We start from the raw sequence: 20,637 nt of genomic DNA on the forward strand, positions 1-20,637 counted from the left end.
TTAGGATTTATGGCTTTGGGGAGGATGGGAAGTGTGCTCCCTGATTCAGTAGGGCGCCGGTGGTATGGTGTGGGGGGGCCAGGGGTAAAAGCCTGGGTCTGGGAACCAGAAGGAGGACTGGGCAGGCAAGATAGGCCCTGGAATCCAACTGGATCTGCTGCGACCTTGGGCTTGTCACTGCCTTCCCGCACATCCCCGGGGACAAAGGCTGAAAGCGGCACCTGGGCCAAACCCTGGGAACGAACGTGAGGGCCACCGCTCCCTCCCCTGGGAATGCCCCCGCACCCCCTCCCCGCGCCCGCTGGGTGACCTTGACCCTGCGCCCCCGGCCCCGCGCCCCGCTCTCCCGCAGCCGCCGCGCCAGGACTCTCTAATCCGGCGCCGGGGAGGCCGAGGGCGCCGCCGCCCCAGTGGCAGGCCGGGGGGCCGGGGGCGCGGCGCGCTCCCCCCGCGGTGCCCAGGCCGGGGCGCGGGGCGCGGGGCGGGCTAATCCCGTATGTAAATGGCAGCCAATGGAGGGTGGTGTTGCGCGGGGCTGGGATTAGGGCCGGGGCGAATGGCTGGCAATCTTACTGGGATTACAGAACAAAGAGCCTCCCTGCGCTCCCGCTCTCGGCTCCGCTCCCCGCGCCGCCCCGCCCTCCGCCGCAGCCCGCGCCGGGGGTGGGGGCCGCCGCGCGCCAGCCCCCCGGCCATCCGACCCCCCCGCCCCCTCCCCGCCGCTCCCTCCCCGCCCCGCCGCGCCGCCGTCCTCGCCGCCTGCCTCTCCTTCCCCCATTCTCCCGGATTAATTAAGGAGGCAGCGGCAGGAGGCTGAGTCCTGGCCGCGGGCCGGGGCCGGGGCGCCGCTGGCAGGAGCGCTTGGGGATCCTCCAAGGTAGGAGAAACTTTTGCGGGGGGCGGGCGCCGAGGCCCTGCTCCCCTTCTCCCCCCCACACACCCCCGCTCCGGGGGCCCCCGCCCCTCCCCCTCAAGGTGTTACCGGATCTGAGTCCGGCTTTTGGGTGCACGGGGAGGCACGTGACTGGGATTATAATTCGGGCCGGGGGAGGGGAGGGACGGCCGCCCCCACCTGCCGGGAGGGGGTGGGAGCCGGGAGCTGTCACCCCCGGCCCTTCCCGAGGTGGGGGGCGTCCCGGGCCGGCGCCCGCAGGCTGCTGCAGTTGGCGAATGAGGTCAGTGGTGCTGCCCGCGGCGGCGGGCGCCAGTGTGGGAGCAGAGGGGGCTGGGAAGGCCGAGGCCCCCGCCCCCCCCTCACCTCCGCCCTCCCGGGCTGGGCGGGCCCCTTGCCCGCGCCCCGCACTCACCGGCTGAGTCCTACCCCGAGAGAACTGCCCCAGCACAGTGGTTTCTGCTCGGGTCCTCAGGGAGGGAGCTGGCCTGAAGTGGTGGCAGCTGAACCCTGGGGTTGGGGGTGGGGGACAAAGGGTTCAGAGCAGCAAGTTGGGGGTACCCGGTCTGTGGGTGGTCTCTGAGTTCCTGCAGATGGGCACAGAGGAGAGGAGGAGGGCCTACCCCCCCATCCTAAGTCCCTGGGAATGATGGCCTTGAGTCCCGGCCTGCAGCCAGGAAGAGGGGACCATGCCCTGGCTTGGGCCCAGGGCAGGGGAGTCTGTGCAGCTGAGAGTTCTGCCCTTCTGACAGTGCTGGAGAGGGCTTGAGCTCTGGCATCTGGCCTGGTGACCCTCCCTCCCAGGACCAGACTTGCGGTGGGAGGCTCCTGCGTCCCATCACAGCTGAAGTGAGGGTGCTCAGCTTGTAGGAGTCTCCCTGTAGGGCATGTGGGGGGAGTGCTGGCTCTTGGACGGAGTGGGGACAGTGATGTGGGGCTGCCCCAGGATGGGCCTGGCGGGCTTGGGTGGAGGGCAGGCTCTGACAGCCTTTAGAGGAGTGGGCATTTGCAGGGGCTTCTCTTCTGCTGGAAGTACAGGGGAGGGGTGTCCAGAAGCTTACCCTGGTCCCCTGTGGCCATCATCTGCCTCTGCCTCTGTGTGTTTGGTTGCCCGGTGGCCAGGGCTGTTCACTCCTTGGCACTGGCCTGGGGACTTGCCTGGGGCCTTGGGACTTGGGAGGTGCCTCGGAGCAGCCCATTTATTTCAGCAGCGTCATTCCAAAGGGAGAGGGCACTGGCATCGATTATTTATTCGGAGCAGGAGGAGGTGGGAGGCTGGTGGCTGCTGGCAGCGAGGGACTGGGCTCGAGGATGGAGCGGGGCAGGTGGCCATCACAAACCACCTATTGGGGCCCAGGAGGGTGTGAGGTAGACTCTGACCTCTTCTGAACAGGCACCTGCAGACGAGGGGTCAGGCCTGGCCCCGGAGTGACGGGATGTCGTAACCCCCCACTTGCTTGTGTGTTGTGGCAGGCTCAAGTCCACACCCCATTCTGTAGTCTGCTATGAGGATGACCTAGAAATTGGCAGTTCTGACTCAGAGGGTCCCAGAGGACCCCGGCGGAGGAAACGAAGAAGGGTCAGCACTCTGCAGACACTTGATATGTGGGGGAACTTAGGGCCGAGGGGTACAAAACTGGGTCTTGAAGACAGCATCGTAAAGGGCATGCTTAACCTACTTAAGAGAACTCTTGGAGAAGGGTCATTTATTTGCAACGTGCTAATCACAAGCAATTTTTATCTGTTCGTTTAAGGCAGCCTCCCAGGAGCCTGGCCAGCCTTCTGACGAGGTGGTAGTCGGTAGTGCTCAGTGCTTGGAAACAATCTGAAAGGCATACGTAATGTGGGGGTCTTGAAGGTGGCTGTTCTTGTAGCTTCCCTGGCTCCAGAGACCAGGGTGTCCACGGTTTGGTCATGACTCGGTTGTCGGAGACCCTGGCTTAGGAACTCAGGTTGATGGCTTGGGACACTCATGTCCTAAGCATGACCTTGGAACCACAGACCGCAGCTCCCAGAACATTCTCATTCCAGGTCTGGTCTCTCTCATATGCCTACCCACTGCTTCCTTGGCCCACTCGCTGGATCCTGTAATCTTGCCATTTTCCTGAATGGCCTGACTTCCTCCCACCCCTGGCCTCCGCATACATTGTTCCTCTTACCTCGAAGGTTCTCCCCACCTTTCCCCTCAGGGAGCTGGGGGGCTTCCTTCAATGGCCCTGCCTGCCTAGGGTGGGGGTCGTAGAATCTGCCTCTCTCCTTCAGTACTTGGTTCAGCTATTGTGTCCTCGGGCTGGAGCCTTCCTTGTCCCCAGGGCTGGGCAAAGTGCTACCTCTGTGTCCCCAGGACATCCTGTCCTTCCTCTGTCTCAACATGGCTCTCACTCAGATATTCACCTCTGACTCCCCAGTGGCGCTAAGGACAGGCAGGGGTGAGGCCTGCTTCCCAGATGCTTGTTGAATGACTACTTGTGTGAGTGAGTGAATGAATGAATAAAATCCTGCTACTGAGCCTTGGCCCAAATTACGAAGCAAACTCTCTCCTGTTGTTCCTAAATTCTCATCTCTGGGGCAGGTTCCCACTTGGTAGGAGTCCCAGGGTCTCGCCCTGAGCTTCCTGGGGCCCACTCTGTCCCCGTGACCCCACACTGTGTCTTTCCCCAAACCTAAGCCTGCGGCTTTGCTCCCAAATGCCATCCTGCCTTTCTCTCAGTTCCCTGGCTCTGTTTGTGGGCATCTGTCTCTTACATGCCTGGCAGCCAGGGACACGGCCGGGTTCTTAGGGACAAGCCAGAAGTGTGTGCCCAGCTCCATGGGTCCTGCAGAGGCCTCAGGGGGCAGCCGGGGAACAAGGCCTGCCCGGTTAATTCACAAACACCGGGGAGCAGAGTGGGACCTGGGCCCAAGGGCTTGGGACACAGGCTGGGGTCAGGTTTGGCTTCCGGGAGAGTGTGGGACCTATGGAACAGGGACTTAGGGAGACTGGAAGGGGATTCGCGGCAGGAATTCACAGCAGAGGTGGAGTGGTGGTGGGGGATGGTTTTCTGGAGGAAACAAACAAACCTGGCCTGAAGACTGTGGGAAGTGACAGGTGGTTGTTGCTGGGGAGGTAACAGGGGCTTCTGGGTGTGGGTCTTGGGGGCTCCAGGTGGGGTGGGAGGGGACAGCCCAGGCCCCACACCCCGGAAGGGAAGCAGGACCCCACTACTTAATTGGCCTACTTCGGAGGTTCTAAGCCCAGGTTTCACCAGGTGTGACAGAGGGGCTCTTGGCCTGTAGGGGGTTTGGGGGGCAGAGAACTATGCAGTAAGCCCCTTCACCCAGCCTAGTTTGACATCTATCCTGCTCCCTTCCTGCAGAATGTATCCTCAGTCCCATACCCGCCTCTCTGGGCCGATTTGCTCTTAGGTTTGTGGCTTCATGAGTGAGGAGTCTGAGCAGGGTCAGGCCTGGGCTCCTCCTGCTCAGGGATGTCTGGCTGGGACCATTTGTGATCCTACTGCTCCCAGGGCGCGGTGGATGGGAGGAGGACATTCGGTCATTTCAGACTCAGTGCAATGGGTCACCGTTGATGACAGCAAGGGCTGCAGAGCCCTGTGCAGTTGGAGCTGAGTTAGGTTTCCGAGTGAGCTGGGTGAGACTCTACTTACCCTGCACGGGCTTGGGGTGACCGAGGGGGTGTCTCGGGCAGCGAGCAGAACTCTCATTGCAAACACCCTTCCTCTTGGCCCTGAGCTGGGCCTGGCTGACCCGGAGCTATTTGTGTGCCCACCTGTCTCCCTCCTTCAGGACCACCTGCTCTGGGTTGCTGGATTTAGCAAATGAAAAATAAGGCCGGCCGGTTAAGTGTGGATTTGAGATGGGCAGCACCTAGTGCGGTGTTTGGGATGTACTTCTGGAAACTTACCCGTCATTGGTCTGTAGCTCAGACCGGGCTGGGGGTCTTGCATGTTATCTGGCAGCCCCACGGCTGCTGCCTCTGGGGTGGTGAGACTGCTGGGGGCTCAGCGGGGCTCGAAGGTGGCTGACCCTGGAGTTGGGGTCAGGGCTCAAGGGAGGCTCGGATGGTCTGGAGCGAGGTTGGGTCAGGCGGAGCTGATGCCCGGTCCTCGTAACGTCCCTGGTCAGCTTTCTCCAGTCTGCGGCCCGAGAGTCCGGATCTGGTAGCCTGGGTGGTGTGGAGGGTGTAGTTGGGGTGGTCTTGGGGCACTTAGGGCCCCCCAGTCTGGGAAGCTGTTGTCTTCAGGGTCTTCTGGCCAAGGTGGTCTATACGGTGTATTCAGAGATGCTGGGAAGAGGGGGGGAATTGCTGGAAACACCCTGTTAGACACCGAATGAGGATTTTCATAGGATTTGCAAAGCCGGCCCGAGCCCTGGGAGACAGTGTCTCTGATGGCCCCCTTTCAAGGCTGGGAGATGCTGCCTCTGGGGTGCTCACTGGCTTGAGGGGCTGCCCCCTGGGTGGGCGAGAGGTGAGTATGGTACGGTGGGTGCCAGGAATTGCCTGCGCCCCTGCCTGCGTCTGTGCCGTGGCCCCTGGAGTGGGGGTGGCTGGGAAGTGAGGGGTGGGGTCCTGTGGTGCCTGTTCCCGCTCCTCATCCGGGCAGCTGGCCCGAATGTGAAATGGAGATGGTTCTCCCTGGCGTGCCTGGGCCCTGGGTGGCAGGTGGGGGTTCCACAGCATGGGTCTGTGGGACACCCTGGGTGCAGGTCTGGAGTGGGGGCAGGGTGGGAGGCCACAGGCGAGGGCCCCGCTTGGGGTCCTGGGCAGCTGGAGGATGCTGAGTGAGGCACGTGGATGGGGAGGGCAGGTGAGCTGGGGGCCTGGGGCCTTTTTCCTCCCATGCCCCATGGCTGGGGGAAGACCCTCTGGGCTGCTTCTATCCTAGCGGGTTGGCCAAGGATAGGCCTGTTTGCTGGTTGGGGTCTGGGGGGTCTCAAGGTGCCTTTTCTGGCTACTGCAGAGCCACTGTAAGAGGGAGCTGCATCTGTCTGTCCGTCCGTCTTTCTCTCCACCAGCCAGTGAACAGCTTGCAGGCACTGGGTCTGAGGAGGTCTCCTTAGGTCCAGGCCTGCAGCCCCGGGCTGCACGCAGGAGGGGCTCACTCTGCATTCTGTGACGAATATTGTCGAGCTACGAGGGCTGTGCAGCCAGATGCCCACGTCGTAGGGGCCGTATGAGGAATGTGCCCAGGACACACCCTCGTGTCATCTAGCCCTGCGGTCCCCAACCCCCAGGCTGTGGACTAGTACCAGTCCGTGGCCTGTTAGGGACTGGGCCACAGAGCTCTATCGTCCCCCCTACTCCCCTCTGCGGAAAAATTGTCTTCCATGAAGCTGGTCCCTGGTACCAAAGAGGTTGGGGACCGCTGGTCTAACCCATGAAGACATAGAACAATCCCATTGCCCCCAAAGTTCCCTCGAGCCCATTTGTAGTCTGTCCCTTGCCCTTGCCCCAGCCCCCACTGATCTGTTCTCGCCAGGTTTGCATTTCCAGTGTGTCACGTAAATGCACTCATACAGTAGGCAGCCTCGCAGTCTGGCTTCTTCGCTTGACACGACGCGTTTCTCCGTGTTGCCGGGCGCACTGGGAGCTGGTCCCGTTTGGTTGCTGAGTAGTATCCCATCGTGCGGATATGCCACATGTGTCTGGCCCCTCTCCTCTTGGTGCACATCCAGGGAACCAGCTTGCAAGCCCTGCACCAGCTCGGGACCACCCACAAGAAGGGTGCCTTTTGTTAACTTTACAAAGGCACCATCTAGCTGGCAGGGGCCCTGCAGCCTGCACCCCATCCCTACACCCGGCCCCCACCACCATCGAGAGCTGACTCTGAGCCAGGAGAGCTGCACGTCTCTGTCCTCAGAGCTGGAATTTCATCCTCCGTTTCTGGTGACTCATACAGTGAGCCCCATGATGAAATTACACCTGCCTGCCGCTGCCCTCGGGGCCTCTGGCCCCAGCGATCCTCCCGCCATCCAGGTGGGCTCTGGGACAATTGAGGCAGTGGGGCCAGGGCAGCTGGGGGTTGAGAGCAGTATCAGGGAGAGGAGCTGTCTGTGCCCTGGGGTGTCTTGCCTGTCTCTTGTGTACCCCATCCCCTGGGGAGCCTGGGGGTCCCTGACAGTGTGTCTCTGGTCTCCACTCCTGCAGCTGTTTAGCTTGGGGTAGAAATTCCATGTTTTCCTGAAATAAGGGCAGAACTTCTTCTGGGGGTCGGGAAGGAGGCAATGAGGCTGCTGTTGTAGTCAGGAGCATGATTTAGGGTCAGACGCAACAGGGCTGCATAACCCTGGACGAGCGATGTCACATCTCCAGGCTTTGGTTTGTTCATCTTTAAACAGAAGACCCGAGCATTTGGTTTTAGGGCCACTGAGGAAACTGAGCTGGGATAGCACAAGCCTGTGGATTTCTGCAGAGCCCTGGAGGGCTTGGCACCAGCTGCCAAGGGGCAGGAGGTGGGGGTGGGTGGGGCTCCAGCTGCCGAGTCCCCTTGGGCCAGAGGAGGACCACTTTTTTCGGAGTTACCTGTCAGGGCTTTCGATAAAATTCTGGCTGACAAAACATTTGGGATCCACCGCTCCCTGTGGCCGGCCTTGCATGAACAATAGCCGTTGTCACGCACGTTTGTGTGACCAGCACCAAGATTACAGTTGGTTACAGAAGCTTCTGGTCAGGCCGATTCCAGCCCACCACTTTCCCACTGCTTGTGACTTGGATGGTCACCTGATCGGCTGAGCTATGGTTTGACCATCTAGAAAATGGAGGCAGCGGCCAGCACCTTGCCGGGTTGCGGGTGGGCTTTGTGAGTGGAGCAGGGAGTTTGTCAGTTTCCTGTTGGCAAACCCATGGGTTTCCCAAGGCTACGGGCTTCGTAAGAAAACGGAGCTCCCTGGTGGTACGTGGTCTGTGTGTGTCTTGAGAGATTTTGGGGTTTTTTTCCTTGTGATTTGTGAGGTGGTCGTAGCCTTTACCCGATGAGTTGGGTCACCCCTGGCATGTCGCCCCCACGCCCCACTGTTGCCTCTCAGCCCTACTGTGTCTCCTGGAGTCCTCAGAGCTGGACCCCTCGGTCCGACCCTGGGGCCAGCACTCGGCGGAAGCCTGCGAGAGGCTTACCCTGTGTAGGCACAGGCTAGGCCTGTGCAGAAGGGCCCTTGGGTGTTCTTGGGTGGCTCCCTGGAGCAGGCAGGACCCCTGCCCACCCACCCAGCTACAGGGTGGTCCTGGCAGCTCCAAGGGGGTCTTGTGACTGGGCCAGTCTGGTATCTGTCTCATGTTTATCCGGGAGCTGGTTTTTCAGGTGTGGCAGCTTCTAGCAGCGAGGCCCAGGCTGGGAGAGGTAGGGCCTTGGGAAGGAGGTAGTTCCCTGCTCCCTGTGTGCACCCCGCTCCCAGCCGTGGGTGCAGCCTTCTGGGCAGGTGGGCCAACCACATCCTCCCCTCTCTGAGCCTGCTCCACTGACCGCCTGCCCTGGGCCAGCCTCCCCCCACGAGGTGCTCTGTTCTCAGCACATCCAAGGGAGAGATGCTCTTGGTGGCCTTGGGTCAGAGACCAGTGTCCCACCTTCACGAGGCTCCTTTGGCTCCTTCCCCACTTGGCAGCAGAGTGCAATGGAGCCATCGGGGCCACTGAGGCCAGACAGACCTGGGTTCAAATCCCAGCTTGACCACTGACCTGCTGTGTGGCCTCAGGCAAGTGATTTCCCCTCTCTGAGCCTCATCTGAGCAAACGAGGCTGGTTTTCCTGTCCAGTATTGGAAGGTTCTTGGGGGAGATCGGTGTGTACAGTTGGGGGAAACTGGCCATCATCCTGATTAAACATTTTTTCAATTTGTCGCATGATGTCCCCAGAAGCCGGCCCCACAGGAGCCCCACTCCCACCCCTAGAGGACCGGACACCGTCATTCCGGCTCCGCTCTTGCCTTCTGCCCCTCTGGGACACACTCCCTCTGCCCAGGGAGCATGGGGCATGGCACGCCTTAGCATCTGCTTCTGCAAGCTTGGAAAACCCCAAGGGTAGGGCTGGTTAGCCCTCTTGGCCCGTCCGCCCCTCGGGGTGTGGTCATTGGCCATCCCACGCACTTGTCGGATGCCAGGTCCTGCCCTGGCGCTGGGGCTACCCCCCGGGACAAGCGCACTCCCAGGCGCAGCTGAGGGAAGCCCGCAGGAGAGGTGGATTCGGAAGGAGGAGTAGGCAGGGACGTTCTAGGGACGCACGGGGCAGAGATGGGATGTGAGGGTTGGGATGCCGTGTGGGGTCCAGGCGAGAACCTTTATCTGATTGCCTCACTCCAGGCGGCTCAGGGCTTCCCGTTGCTGCTGGGAGAGACCGCAGGCCAGGCGTCACCGGGCCCTGCCTGTTTCTGTGCCAGCTACAAGGAGTTTCCCTCAGGTTCTAGAACATACCGTGCTCCATCTTGCTTCCCCAGTGTGCTGTTGCTTCTCCCTACAGCGTGTGTAATGCTCCCTGTCTGGGCTGATTCCTGCTTGTGGGACTCAGCTTGGGAGTCACTTGTGGCTGGAAACTTCCCTGACCCCGTCCCTCCCAGATCTGTGCGAGCTGCCCTCCTCTGAGCCTGCACCGTGTCCCCGTAGCCCACGTCGCAGACAGCCCTTGCGCTTGTCCGTCTCCTTCACGGAGTGTCACCTTGCAGTGAGTGGGGCCCTGTCATGTTGTCCCTCTGCGCCCCTGCCCTTAGCACCCTGCCTGGCGCAGAGCAAGTGTCTAGTACAGGCTTGCGCAGTCAATTAGAAGCAAGCTCGGGCCGAGCATTCGGGGTGGGGTCTCTTGAAGGTTGGGGGGCCTCCTCCACCCTCCAACACCAACTCGCTGCCTCTGCCGGCCTGGCGGTGACTCTCAGAGGCTTCCGGAGGGCAGTGGCGATGGCAGTGAGGGACACCGCGTCTGTCTGAGCTGGGTACGGCACAGTTTGGGGGGTTTCCCTCCGTGAAGGACAGCTGCTGTGTGCGGACGGAGCACAAGTGGGAGCGTCAGGACAGTTCATCCTGGGCTATTCGGACACGCATGCTGAAGTGCACGCACGTGTGTGTGTACGCGTGTGTGTGGCATTCCGGAGGCCACCGGCGGGGACTGTGCCGGGTAACTTAATATTCTGCTGGATCCCGACCGACAGCCTGGGACGGGCACTCGCCGGTGTCCACAGCCTCCTTGTCCTGGCAGGTGGCAAAGAGAGGTGACCCCCTATCGGTTAGGGGTGCATTGGGTACAGGTAATGGCAAACCTGACCGTTAAATATAGTAAATATGTAAATATTAAACGTGGCAGAGTTTAGACGTTAAACCTGGTGGAGACTCAAGCAAAGCGGGGTTTCTTCATTCCTCCCAAGAAAAAGCCCGCGGGTAGGTGGCCGGCGGCTGGGGCGGCGCCTCAGTGGTACCTTGGGGGACTCAGCAATGTCTCCAGGGACTTGGTCCTCTTCCTCCCTAGTGTGTTGGATTTCTTTTGTTTTTTTAGTTTAGTTTAAAATCATTTAGGTTTGTAATTCAGTGTTTTTTCGTATACCCACCAAGTCGTGCCGTGTTCATCACTGTCTAATTTCAGAGCGTTTTCATCATCCTGAGAATCTCGACCCATTAAGCAGTCACTCCCGTGCCCTCCTCCCTCCAGCCCTGGCAGCCGCTAATTTATTTTCTGTCCCTATAGATTTGCCTATTCTGGGCATTTCATATAAATGGAATCATGTAACATGTGGCCTTTGTGTCTGGCTTCTTTCAATTGCATAATGTTTTCAGGGTTCGTCCACATGGTAGCGTGAGTCAGAATTTCATTCTTTTTTTATGGCCGGGCAATATTCCACTTAATGGATATACCATGTTCTGGTTATCTGTTCATCAGTTAATGCACATTTGGGCTGTATCTACTTTTTGGCCGTTATAGATAATGCTACTGTGAGTATTCATGTATGGGGTTTTGTGTGGATGTACGTGATCAGTCCTTTTGGTGAAATACCTAGGAGTAGAATTGCTGGATTATATGGTAATTCTCTGTGTAACATTTTGAAGAACTGCCAGTCTGTTTTCCATAGTGGCTGCACCATTTTACATCCCTACTGGCAAGCTATGAAGGTTCCAGTTTCTCTACATCCTTGCCGGCACTAGTTATTGTCTGTCTTTTTCCATTATAGCCATCCTAGTAGGTATGAAGTACTCATTGTGGTTTTGATTTAGCGTGTTGGATTTTGTTCATAAAAATGCTTGTGCCTCATGGTCACGAGATGGCTACATCCCCTCTGGCCCTCACACCCATGGTCCAGATGGAGATAAGTTGTTAGGGCGGAATGGTTCTCCTTATCGACTTCTCCAGTATTGCATAGTTTAGACGTAGGTCCCATGGTGTCCTCGAGCTACCAGGGAGCCAGGAAGACAAAGGAGTCAGCCTCCCAGCCTGATGGGGGAAGAAAGGGGTTTGGGATGGTAGTGGGTGAGCTGACCCCTAGTCTTTGGAGGGATTGTGGAGCCCACCAGGAGTCCTCAGACTATGGATGAGGACTGAGATTGTGGATAATTCTGGGCCCTGCCCCATGCCCTGGGGCCTAGGGGACCCCACCTGTGCGGGCAATGTCAGTCACCTCCCATGCCCACCCAGCTTGCCTCCTTTCTGCTCAGCCCATGAAGCCTGCAGCCCAGGGATCACTTACTCCCACCTTGAGGCCTTAGTCCCTGACACCTCCTGACCCAGCATGAGCACAGGCGTCTCGCCTTCGCAAGCCGGCCTGGGCTGGAACTCTCGTACCCAGCCGGCGGGAGTGTAAAATGATACGGCCATTTTTGGAAGCAGTTTGGCAATTGTTTATTTATTTCTTAGTATTCTTTATTAAGATATCACAGCATAAAATTCACCATGTTAAAGTATACTATTCAGTGGCTTTTGGTATCTTCACAAAGTTGCTCGACCATCACCACCATCTAATTCCAAACCATTTTCATCACCCTGGAAAGGAACCCCGTGCCCCATTAGTCGTCTCTCCATGTTCCCTCCCCTCCCCCAACCCCTGGCAACTACTAATTGCTGTCTTTATGGATTTTTGGCAGCTTTCTATAAAGTGAAGCCAACACTTACCATATGACTTAGCAATCCCATTCCTAGGTATTTACCCAGCAGAAATGAAAGGTTCACATAAAAACCTAAAGAGAAATACCTACGGTGGCTTTATTCATAATCCCCTGAAACTGGAAACAGTCCAGATGTGCACCTGGCGATGAGATAAACAAACCGGTACCTCCACGTCGTGGAATACTGGTCGGCAGTGAAAAGGGACAAACTCTTGGTACACCACCACCACGGGGGAACCTCAGAAGCATATGCTGGCTGCGCACAGTGGCTCACGCCTGTGATCCTGGCACTTTGGGAGGCCGAGGTGGGAGGATCACTTGAGGCCAGGAGTTCAAGACAGGGCCAGCCTGGGCAACATAGCAAGATCCCATCTCCATGAAAGAATTAGGCGGGTGTGGTGTGCACCTGCAGTCCCACTACTCAGGAGGCCGAGGCGGGAGGCCGAGGTGGGAGGATTGCTTGAGCCCAGGAGTTCAAGGCTGCAGTGAGCTGTGATTGTGCCACTGCACTCCAGCCTGGGGGACAGAGTGAGACCCTGTCTCAAAAAAGAAAAAGAAAAAGCATATGCTAAGTGAAGGAAGCAGACTCTGAAGGCTGCATTCCATATGGTTCCATTTATGTGACATTCTGGAAAACGCAAAACTCAGAACAGCAGATCAAGGCTTGCCTCGGAGTTGGGGTGGGTGGGGGTTGACCAGGGGCACCAGGGAGTTTCTGGAGTGGCGAACTGGTCTGTATTTTGATCATGGTGGCAGTTACATGACTGTATGCTTTGTCAAAACTCATAGAAATAAATCCCAAAAAGAATGAGTTTTACTGTGTATATATTACAGCCCAATTTAAAAACCAGCCTGGACTTGGAACCAGCCTCTCCAGAGTTAACCCTGTTTGGGGTTAATCATTCCATTTGTTCTAGTTGGTGCTGCCTTTCCTTCTGCCTGTCGCTGCTGAGTTTGGGTCTGTCTGTCCGGCTGGCTAACGTGACACGCCTGGGCTTCAGTGGGGACCCCTCCTCTTCCCTTCCTTGGGCCTCCTTCCCCTCCCCTGTTCCTGAGCTTCCCTGATGGGGTGAACCTGAAGTGTTAGAGCTGGAGGGGGCCTCAGAATATGTTGGCCTCTTCTCCTTTTCAGATGTGGAAACTGAGTCCATGGGGCTGGGAAGACACTTGACTAAGGTTCCAGAGTTAGGAGAATCGGGATGCAAAGCCACGTCTGTGACTCTTGGTCTGGGCTCCTTGCCCTCCGGCAGGTGTCCCGTGAGCCTCCCGTGTGTCCTGCTCCTGGATCAGGAGTCTGGGCAGGCCCGTGGTGGGAGGGCGCATCTAGCCTCCTGGGGCAGGCTTTGGAGCAGCCCCTCATGGACGGGGCAGGGGGCGTAGGGAAGTGAGAGTGGCCGAGGCGTCCAAGACACCCCAGAGGAGGACAGCAGAGTCCGCCATGGAGGCTGCCGCGTGGCTGATTATGGTGAGGTGTGAGCATGGTCAGTGGCCCCAGGGGACAGACAGGGGAAGAAGGGCACTGATGTCTGCTCTTTGGAGCCCCCGTGTCACCTAGAGTCACCCCCAAGCCTCCTAATGTGTCCAGGGAAATCCCAGCAGACGCGGTCCTCGGGGTGGGGCCGATAACCTGGAAGAGCTTCCTACAGGAGGGACCCCAGGAGACCCTGGGGGCAGGGAGGTATCTTGGGCAGTGTCCCCTCCCAGGAGAAGTGAACCCAGTCTCGGTGCCGGAGCCCCCAGGTTTGTTCCGGTGTTGGTGCCGTGTCACTGCCTGCGCAGGCTGAGTCTCTTGGGGCTGCCGAGAGCTCCTGAGACTTTGTGAGCATGAGCTGGGGGTGGCTTCGTATTGGGCGTAAACCTGTGGCTCGTTGCTGCTTTGGTTTCCTCGGCTCAGGGTCCACTGCTGCAGACCAGGGGGTGGACTGAACGACCAGAGCCTGGGGTCCAGTTCCAGGAATTCTCCTGTGCTGTCTCCATGACCCACTCAACATCCCAGAAAGCCCAGGACCTTGGCAGCACAGGACGCCGCCCTGGGGCCACTGCCCTGTTCATGGCTCAGAAAATGAAGGCTTCATACCTCTGGAGTCCCCTCTGGTTTTCAGGGCCCCTGATACCTCCAGGAAGCCCGATTTGGGCTTCACCTAGAGGAGAGGGCCCTCACCCTCCACCGGGGAGGCAAAAAAGATGTGTTTGGAATAATGAGCCTGTTGGGAGAGCCACTCAGCCATGCTGCGGATATTTGTGTGTGAGTCTGGACAGTGGGGCTGGCAGTGAGCCGTGCCTGGGGGCTGCTCAGGGGACATCGTCTGGAGGTGGGGGTCAGGTGCATGTTTGCTCTGGATCCCAGCAGACTTCACTTTGAAGCTAGCCCCTGACTCTTTCTGCTGTGTGACCTTGGACAAGTTGCTCAGCCTTTCTGAGCCTCCAGGTCCTCATCTGTAAAGCAGGGAGAGAGCTGTCGTGCCTGCAGGTTTGCTGCAGGGGTTGCAAGATGCCCACTCATGGTGTAGCCCTGCCGATAACAGTGCTAACGCTGCAGTGGGACCGTGGTTTCCAGGAAAAGTAGTCCCAGGGCCAGCTGGGCCCAAAGCCCAGGTGGGGTTTGGATAGAAAAGGGATCATCAGCCCCTGGGCCTGGCTCTCACCGCCCCACCTCTGCTCTGTCTTTATCAGAGGAGGAGACTGAGGCCCAGAGAGGGGGAGCAAGTCATCCAGCATCACACAGCCACCTGGGGGGCTGAGCTGCGACTAGACCCAGATGTCCTGGGTGCTAGCCCCGTGTGCGCTCCTGAGACCACCAGCGTCTGATGAGGGGCTGCCACCTGTCGGTCTCTGGGCTGGGCTCTCCTCCCCCCCGTCCCTGGGGTTGGGAGGGAAGGGGCTGCTGTGTGGCCAGAGGCTCGGGTGAGCCCCATGTGGTCTCAGGTGGATAGAGGTGGCCAGTGGTTGACACACCTGAGGATGGACACCTGCACTAAACGGCCTCCCCCGAATGTGTGGCAGGAGTGTCTGCTCTGAAGTTGGACAGCATAGACACTGGCACATCACCTAATCCCTAGGCCTCAGTGCTCCTGTCTGTGAAATGGGTCGTCATGTGTTTGGGCTGGTGGTGCTTGTGAGAAGGGGCTGCCAATATGTACCTGTTACTCGTATTACTGAATCCCAGCCCAGCCTGGCCTGGCAGACCCAAGTCCCTGGTGGACGTCCCGTGCCCACGCTCCAGTCGCCCTCGTTGGGGGCTGGCGATGTTCTGGGTCACCTTTTATAAACTTTAGCTTCTCTTTCCCCGCCCAGGAGTCTGGAGCAGGGACTGGGCCAGGTTCACCCCCTCCCAGGCCTGGGTCACAGCGGGTGCAGTGAAAATGCCATGCAGTTAGTTGGTGTCCCACAGCATCTGACAGATGGGTACGATGCCAGGTGGCAGGAGGGATGGGGGACCCAGGACTGGGACTAGGGGAGCCCCTGGAATGGGGGGTACAGGATGAAGGGGCCCTGGGGATGTGGCATTGGGTGTAAAGCGAGAGCGTGGGGGAGGGGCCGGAGGGCACCTGGGTAGGGGCGGGGCCTGGGTGCCTGTGACGAATGCTCTGGAGTGGGTCGGGGCAGGTGTGGAGGCAGAGGCCAGGGGAGGGGTGTGGTGGTCCTTCCATCGGGGGCAGAGGCTAGAAAGGCCCTCGGACAAGTTCTCAACTGACAGATGGGGACACTGGAGCCCAGACGGGGCGGTGCCCAGGCTTCCCCTAAGGGTGGCACCTGGGCTCAGAAGCCAGGTCTCCTGATCCCCGGGGCACCCTTTCCTGGGGCCCCTACCCCCACCCCTAGCAGCCCAGAGGTTGGGGGGCTGGGTGGGCAGAGGCTGGCAGGGGAGGGTGGGAGCAAGCCGGCGCCCTGGGATTAGATCACCCGCGAGTGATCAGCTTTTCTTCTGCCCAGCCTTTTCCCGACAAGAGAGGGCCTGACGCTGCACACCCATCGTTCTTCTGAGAAGGCATGTTTACGTCTGGCGAGGGGGCTCTCGGGAGACAGGCACCCAGGCCTCCCGCCGCCTCGCCCCGGGGGCTGGCACCACCTCGGAGCTGGTTTCTTCCCACTGTCTCCTGACACCCAGCCTCCGAGCTTTTCAGATGCCTGCTTAAGAACAAACAAATATCTACACGCTCTGCAGAGGAGCCGGCAGAACTGGGGCGGACCAGGTGCCCGGGTTCCCTGGCACCCAGCTGAATGCCAGGCCGTCATTTCCCACCCGGGGCCCCCCCACGCATGGGGGGGGACAGAAATGCCTCTGTGAGCTGCCCAAGTTGATGTCAGGGTGATGTCAGGGTGATGTCGGGGAGGACAGCAACTCTGTGGGTGACATCAGCATGAAGCCACCATCCCCACGGCCACTGTCATTTGGTGAGTGAGCAGGACCCCCAGGCCCAGCGCCAGGCCCTGTTCACATGTTCTCGCACAAGGTCCCACCATGCTGAGAGCCCGAGAATGGGTGTCACCCTTTTGCTTCCTGGGAGCTGGGGTGAGGACAGCAGGAGTGTCCTGGTGGGGTCACCAGCTGGTAAGAGCTGGGTGGGAACTTGAACCTGGCTTTGCATGACTCCAAAGCCAGTGTGGTTTCCCCCTGCCTCACGTGGAGGGGGGTGGACTGGTGCAGACTGGAGCTGGGGGCTGCTCCGAGCAGCCAGGTGCCAGTGCTGGAGGGAGGGCCTTACATGCCCGGGAGGTGGAGCCGGCCGAGCTCTGTGCCTCCTGCACTGCCAGCCTTCCCCTCTCAGCCTCTCCCTCATCCACCCAACTAGTATTTCCAGAGGGCCTGCTGGATACCAGACCCTGTTCTAGGTTCTGGGGGGACAACAGTGCATAAAACAGATTCCCCCTATTCTCCAGGAAGGGCTGGGGAGACCACCACCTCCCTCTGTCTCTTGGGTTGGCCTTTGGGTCCGGCCTCCACATCCTGTGCACGCCTTCCTGCCAGGATCAATGAACCTGGAGCTGGCCTTGGGGTGGGGCTAGATTGACAGAGGGCCCGGGCATGCAGGCCTTTGGCTTGAGATTGGGGACCCACGGGTAAGTGCGAGGAGACCCGAGGGTCAGGGGTCAGTGTCTCCTGGGCCTGTGTCCTGAACTCAGAGGCTTTGGGATCCATCTGGAAGGACCTGGGAAGCTTGGCCTGTAGCGCAGGGACTGTGCATGTTCTCCGTCCAGCCCTCCCGGTTCAGGTTTTCTCGTCCTAAAGAATGAGGCCCAGGGGCTGGGCGTGGTGATACGCGCCTGTAGTCCAGCTGCTCCGGAGGCTGAGGCGGGAGGATCGCTCAAGCCCAGGAGTCCGAGGTCGCAGTGAGGGATGATGATGCGGCCCTTTCTCTACGTGCTTTGTTGCCCAGATACCCACAGCTTCACCTCCCCAGCCCTGCAGGCTCCCCTGCCCACCCAGCGTGCTGCCCCCGCCCGTTGCCATCCCAGCCTTCCTTGTAGGTTCTTGGGCCGCCTGCCTCCTCCCTGACCTCTGGGCCCCCACGCCACCTCCCCTGACTCCTTCTCCCTTATTTGCTCCTTGAATGCTCAAGTGCCCCAAGGTCTCACCTTCAGTTTCCCTCTGATTTCTCCCACTACATTTGTCTTGGGTGGTGCCATCCATGGAGGGGGCCTTGCTGCCCCCATCTCTCTCAGATCTTGTCCCTCCAGCCCAGAGACCTCCCCCAAGCCCTGCCAGCCCTTCACCCACAGGATACAGGTGAGCCCAGGGACCCCATGCTCAGTGGCTCAGCCTCTTCTCTTCCAGCCTCCTCACTGCTGTTCCTTGCAGAGCCAGGGGCACCATCATCCACTTGGTCATCTGGATTGGAAACTCAAGTTGTCACTCCAGCCACCTCCCTCTTGGGACTCCCCACCCGCTCCACACTCTGCCCCACCCCCTGCTGCCGTCTGCTTTAGGCCTGGCTGTCCCTGGCCGGGGCTGTTCCAGGAGCTCAGTAGCTGCTGGTTTCCTGGTTCCAGGCGTGTCCCTCCAGTTCATCTGCCATGTCCTACCGGGATCCCCCGCACTGCTCACACCCTTCAGTGGCTCCTGGTGCCTACGTGCTGACCCGTCCCGTGGCTGTGCTGGTCTCTTACTCACCACCTCCTGCCCTGCCTGGGACGCTCCAGCCACGCAGCGCTGGGCCTGTCCCCACCCACCCACTCCCGCAGCCTCTGGCCAAGGCCTCTGCCCGCTCAGGCCTGACCACGACATGTGGGTGGCCCCGGCTGGCGGTTGGGTCTCCTGGGCGGCCGGAGTTTGGCGCTCCTTCAAATGCGTCTTCAGTGTTTTCTCAGTCTATATTTCCAGGGAAGGTGGGTGCTGCAGGGGAAGGAGCAGGCGGCCCCTCGCAGATGGGCGGGGCCTGGGCACGGTGCCCACCTCCCCTCACCTGCAGCTCCCCAGGATGGTCGGGGAGCCTCCCCTTCCTGCCCCGCCCGCCCCCGTGCTGCTTCCATGTCATTTGTTTTTTATCTTTAACTGAAGTATAGTTTACTTATAGTAAAAGGCATAAATCTGAAGCGTCCAATGTGACGAGTCTTCCCCTGTCTGTATCGTCACATAGCCATCGCTCAGCTCAAATTGTCACAGTGCGTTTCAGTCTTTTTTTCCCCAAAAGTCTATTTTATTGTCATTGTCCTATCCCCGCCCAACCTGAGAATCCCACAAGGGCGGGAGCCCCTGCTGCAGGTCCCAGGCCCTGGCGGACAAAGTGTGATGGTGTTGATGCGTGTGAGCGGGAGCCGTGTCCCCAACGTGTGCGACAGAGGCTGTGGGAACGCGTGGGTCTGTGAGCCTGGCTACGGGCCCTGCTGCAAGGACACATGCCCCTCCTCTGCCCAGAGAGAGGCTCGGCCTGTCCTCCAGCCGAGGGCCTCCACAGGGAGCTGCGGCCCTGCTGGAGAGGCCCTGCCGGCTGGCAGCCTGGAGATTAGTCTCCAAGGCCACGACGCCAGTTGCCATAGGCACACAGGCCCGCGTCAGGATTGCAATTTCTCATCCTGGTCACGCAGGCGGCGGCCGCCCCTGCCCGCCCGCCCGCCAGGAGCCAAGAGCTGGGCTTTAAATAACGGGGTGGAAACCTGAGCCCGGGAGCTGTCTGCACAGAACTGGGCCTCCCTCCCTTCCTGGCCAGGCAGGCGCGGGGGATAGCCTGGACCCCTCTCACTGCCCACAGGGCCCCTACTGGCCCCTCCAGGATAGGAGAGAAATGGAGAATCCTGATTTCAGAGTTCTCTGCCCGGTGCACAGGGCTGGCCTGAGCTGAGAGGAGACGCCGCCCTGATGAGCCCACTCCTCCAGCTGAGAGCTGGGAAGCCCTGCCTTCCAGAAGCCTGGACCAAGGGCAGGTGGGGCTTCCCACAGCCAGGCCACAGACCTGCCCCTTCCGCCAGCTGCTCCCGGGAGAAGGCAGACGGCTCCCGTGGGGCCCCTGGAAGGCGGCACAAAGTGTGTGCTTCCTGGGTCTGCCCTCTGCCTGGGCCTGGGGCCCTCTTTCCATCCTGGGGTGGGGCGGCTGTGTTGGGTGGTTGGTTCTGTTTTGTTTTGTTTTCAAGAATGAGGTTTCTGTTACTTCTTTCCACACTGTAAAAGTAATACCTACCTACCTTGGGTAATAGAGAAACTACAGCAGAGTAGAGGGAAGTCGTCCATGGAGCCAGCCCGCCGACAGGGGCCGTTTGCATCCAGGCTCCTGCGCATGTACCTGGGGTGGTGTCAACGTTGGTGTCAGCTTGGATTTGTGTGCAGCCATGTGTATTAGTGGATGCACCCAGTGAAAGCTCTGGCGAACCGTCTTTGCATGTAAAGTTTTGCATTTTGGATGATTTACTCAGGATACACTTATAGAATTAGGAGGTCTGGGCTGAAGGATGGGACCATGGTTAAAATTAAACCTCTTGTGACGTGTCATAACGTCACCAAATCACTTTGCTGAGAGGACTGTGTGGGCCCTTTGTGGGTTGAGCTGGGATTTAGCGTGAGACCCCCTGCTCCTGGGCTGGTGGTCCAAGAAGAGGCCACAGGTGTGGAGTCTGGTCTCCAGAGACGTTCCCGGCTGGCTCTTGCAGCCCCTGCCCTGGTGACAGGGTGGGGCAGGGGGATGGGGGAGGCTGCAGGTGGACAGTCACTTTTTCTCTACTTGGAAAGCGAGCCAAGCTGCTGAACAGCATCGTAAGAGCAAACTTCAAACACCTCAGAAGACAACCTCTCAGTACTTCTGAGTACACACTCGGTGTCACAGCACTGAGCTGGATGGGCCCCTCATCCAACCACCTCCACGTCCATCTGGGGAAACCAAGGCCCCGAGGGGATGAACTGCATCCCAGATCTCTGCACTCTCAGCCCGGGTTCATGCCAAAACGCAACGTGCCCTACCGTGGGCTTATCGCTCTGCTACTCGAAAATTCCTTCCTATTCTCTAGAGAAGCTCCTTTAGGGAAACAAACCTTATTTCTTTGAAAGTGGGCAATAATTCAGGCGTACCCCGATTTCAGTGCAGCCCACGTGTGCTCCCACTGCCACCATCCCCGGGGCCCAGTCTGCTGGAAACGTCACCAGACACACAAACACACCATAACGGCTGAACCTCGCAGATGTGACGGAGGAACCCAGGAGGGCGAGGTCACGCGTGGGACTCCGCTGACGTCAGCTTCAAGCACAG

General features: G+C 59.3%; 1 protein-coding gene across 1 annotated transcript in view; it reads left to right on the forward strand.

The window, feature by feature from the left end:
- The first annotated feature begins 499 nt into the window (after positions 1-499).
- The window catches only part of GTF2IRD1 (GTF2I repeat domain containing 1), a 109,300-nt gene continuing 89,162 nt past the window's right edge, over positions 500-20,637 (forward strand). The window contains exon 1 of the mRNA XM_012640251.1: positions 500-877. The gene's annotated coding sequence lies outside the window, so the exon portion shown is untranslated. The remainder of the gene's footprint in view (positions 878-20,637) is intronic.

The sequence above is a fragment of the Propithecus coquereli genome, unplaced genomic scaffold, assembly GCF_000956105.1.
Source record: "Propithecus coquereli isolate 6110/MARCELLA unplaced genomic scaffold, Pcoq_1.0 Scaffold150, whole genome shotgun sequence".
In the NCBI taxonomy this organism is placed as follows: Eukaryota; Metazoa; Chordata; class Mammalia; order Primates; family Indriidae; genus Propithecus; species Propithecus coquereli.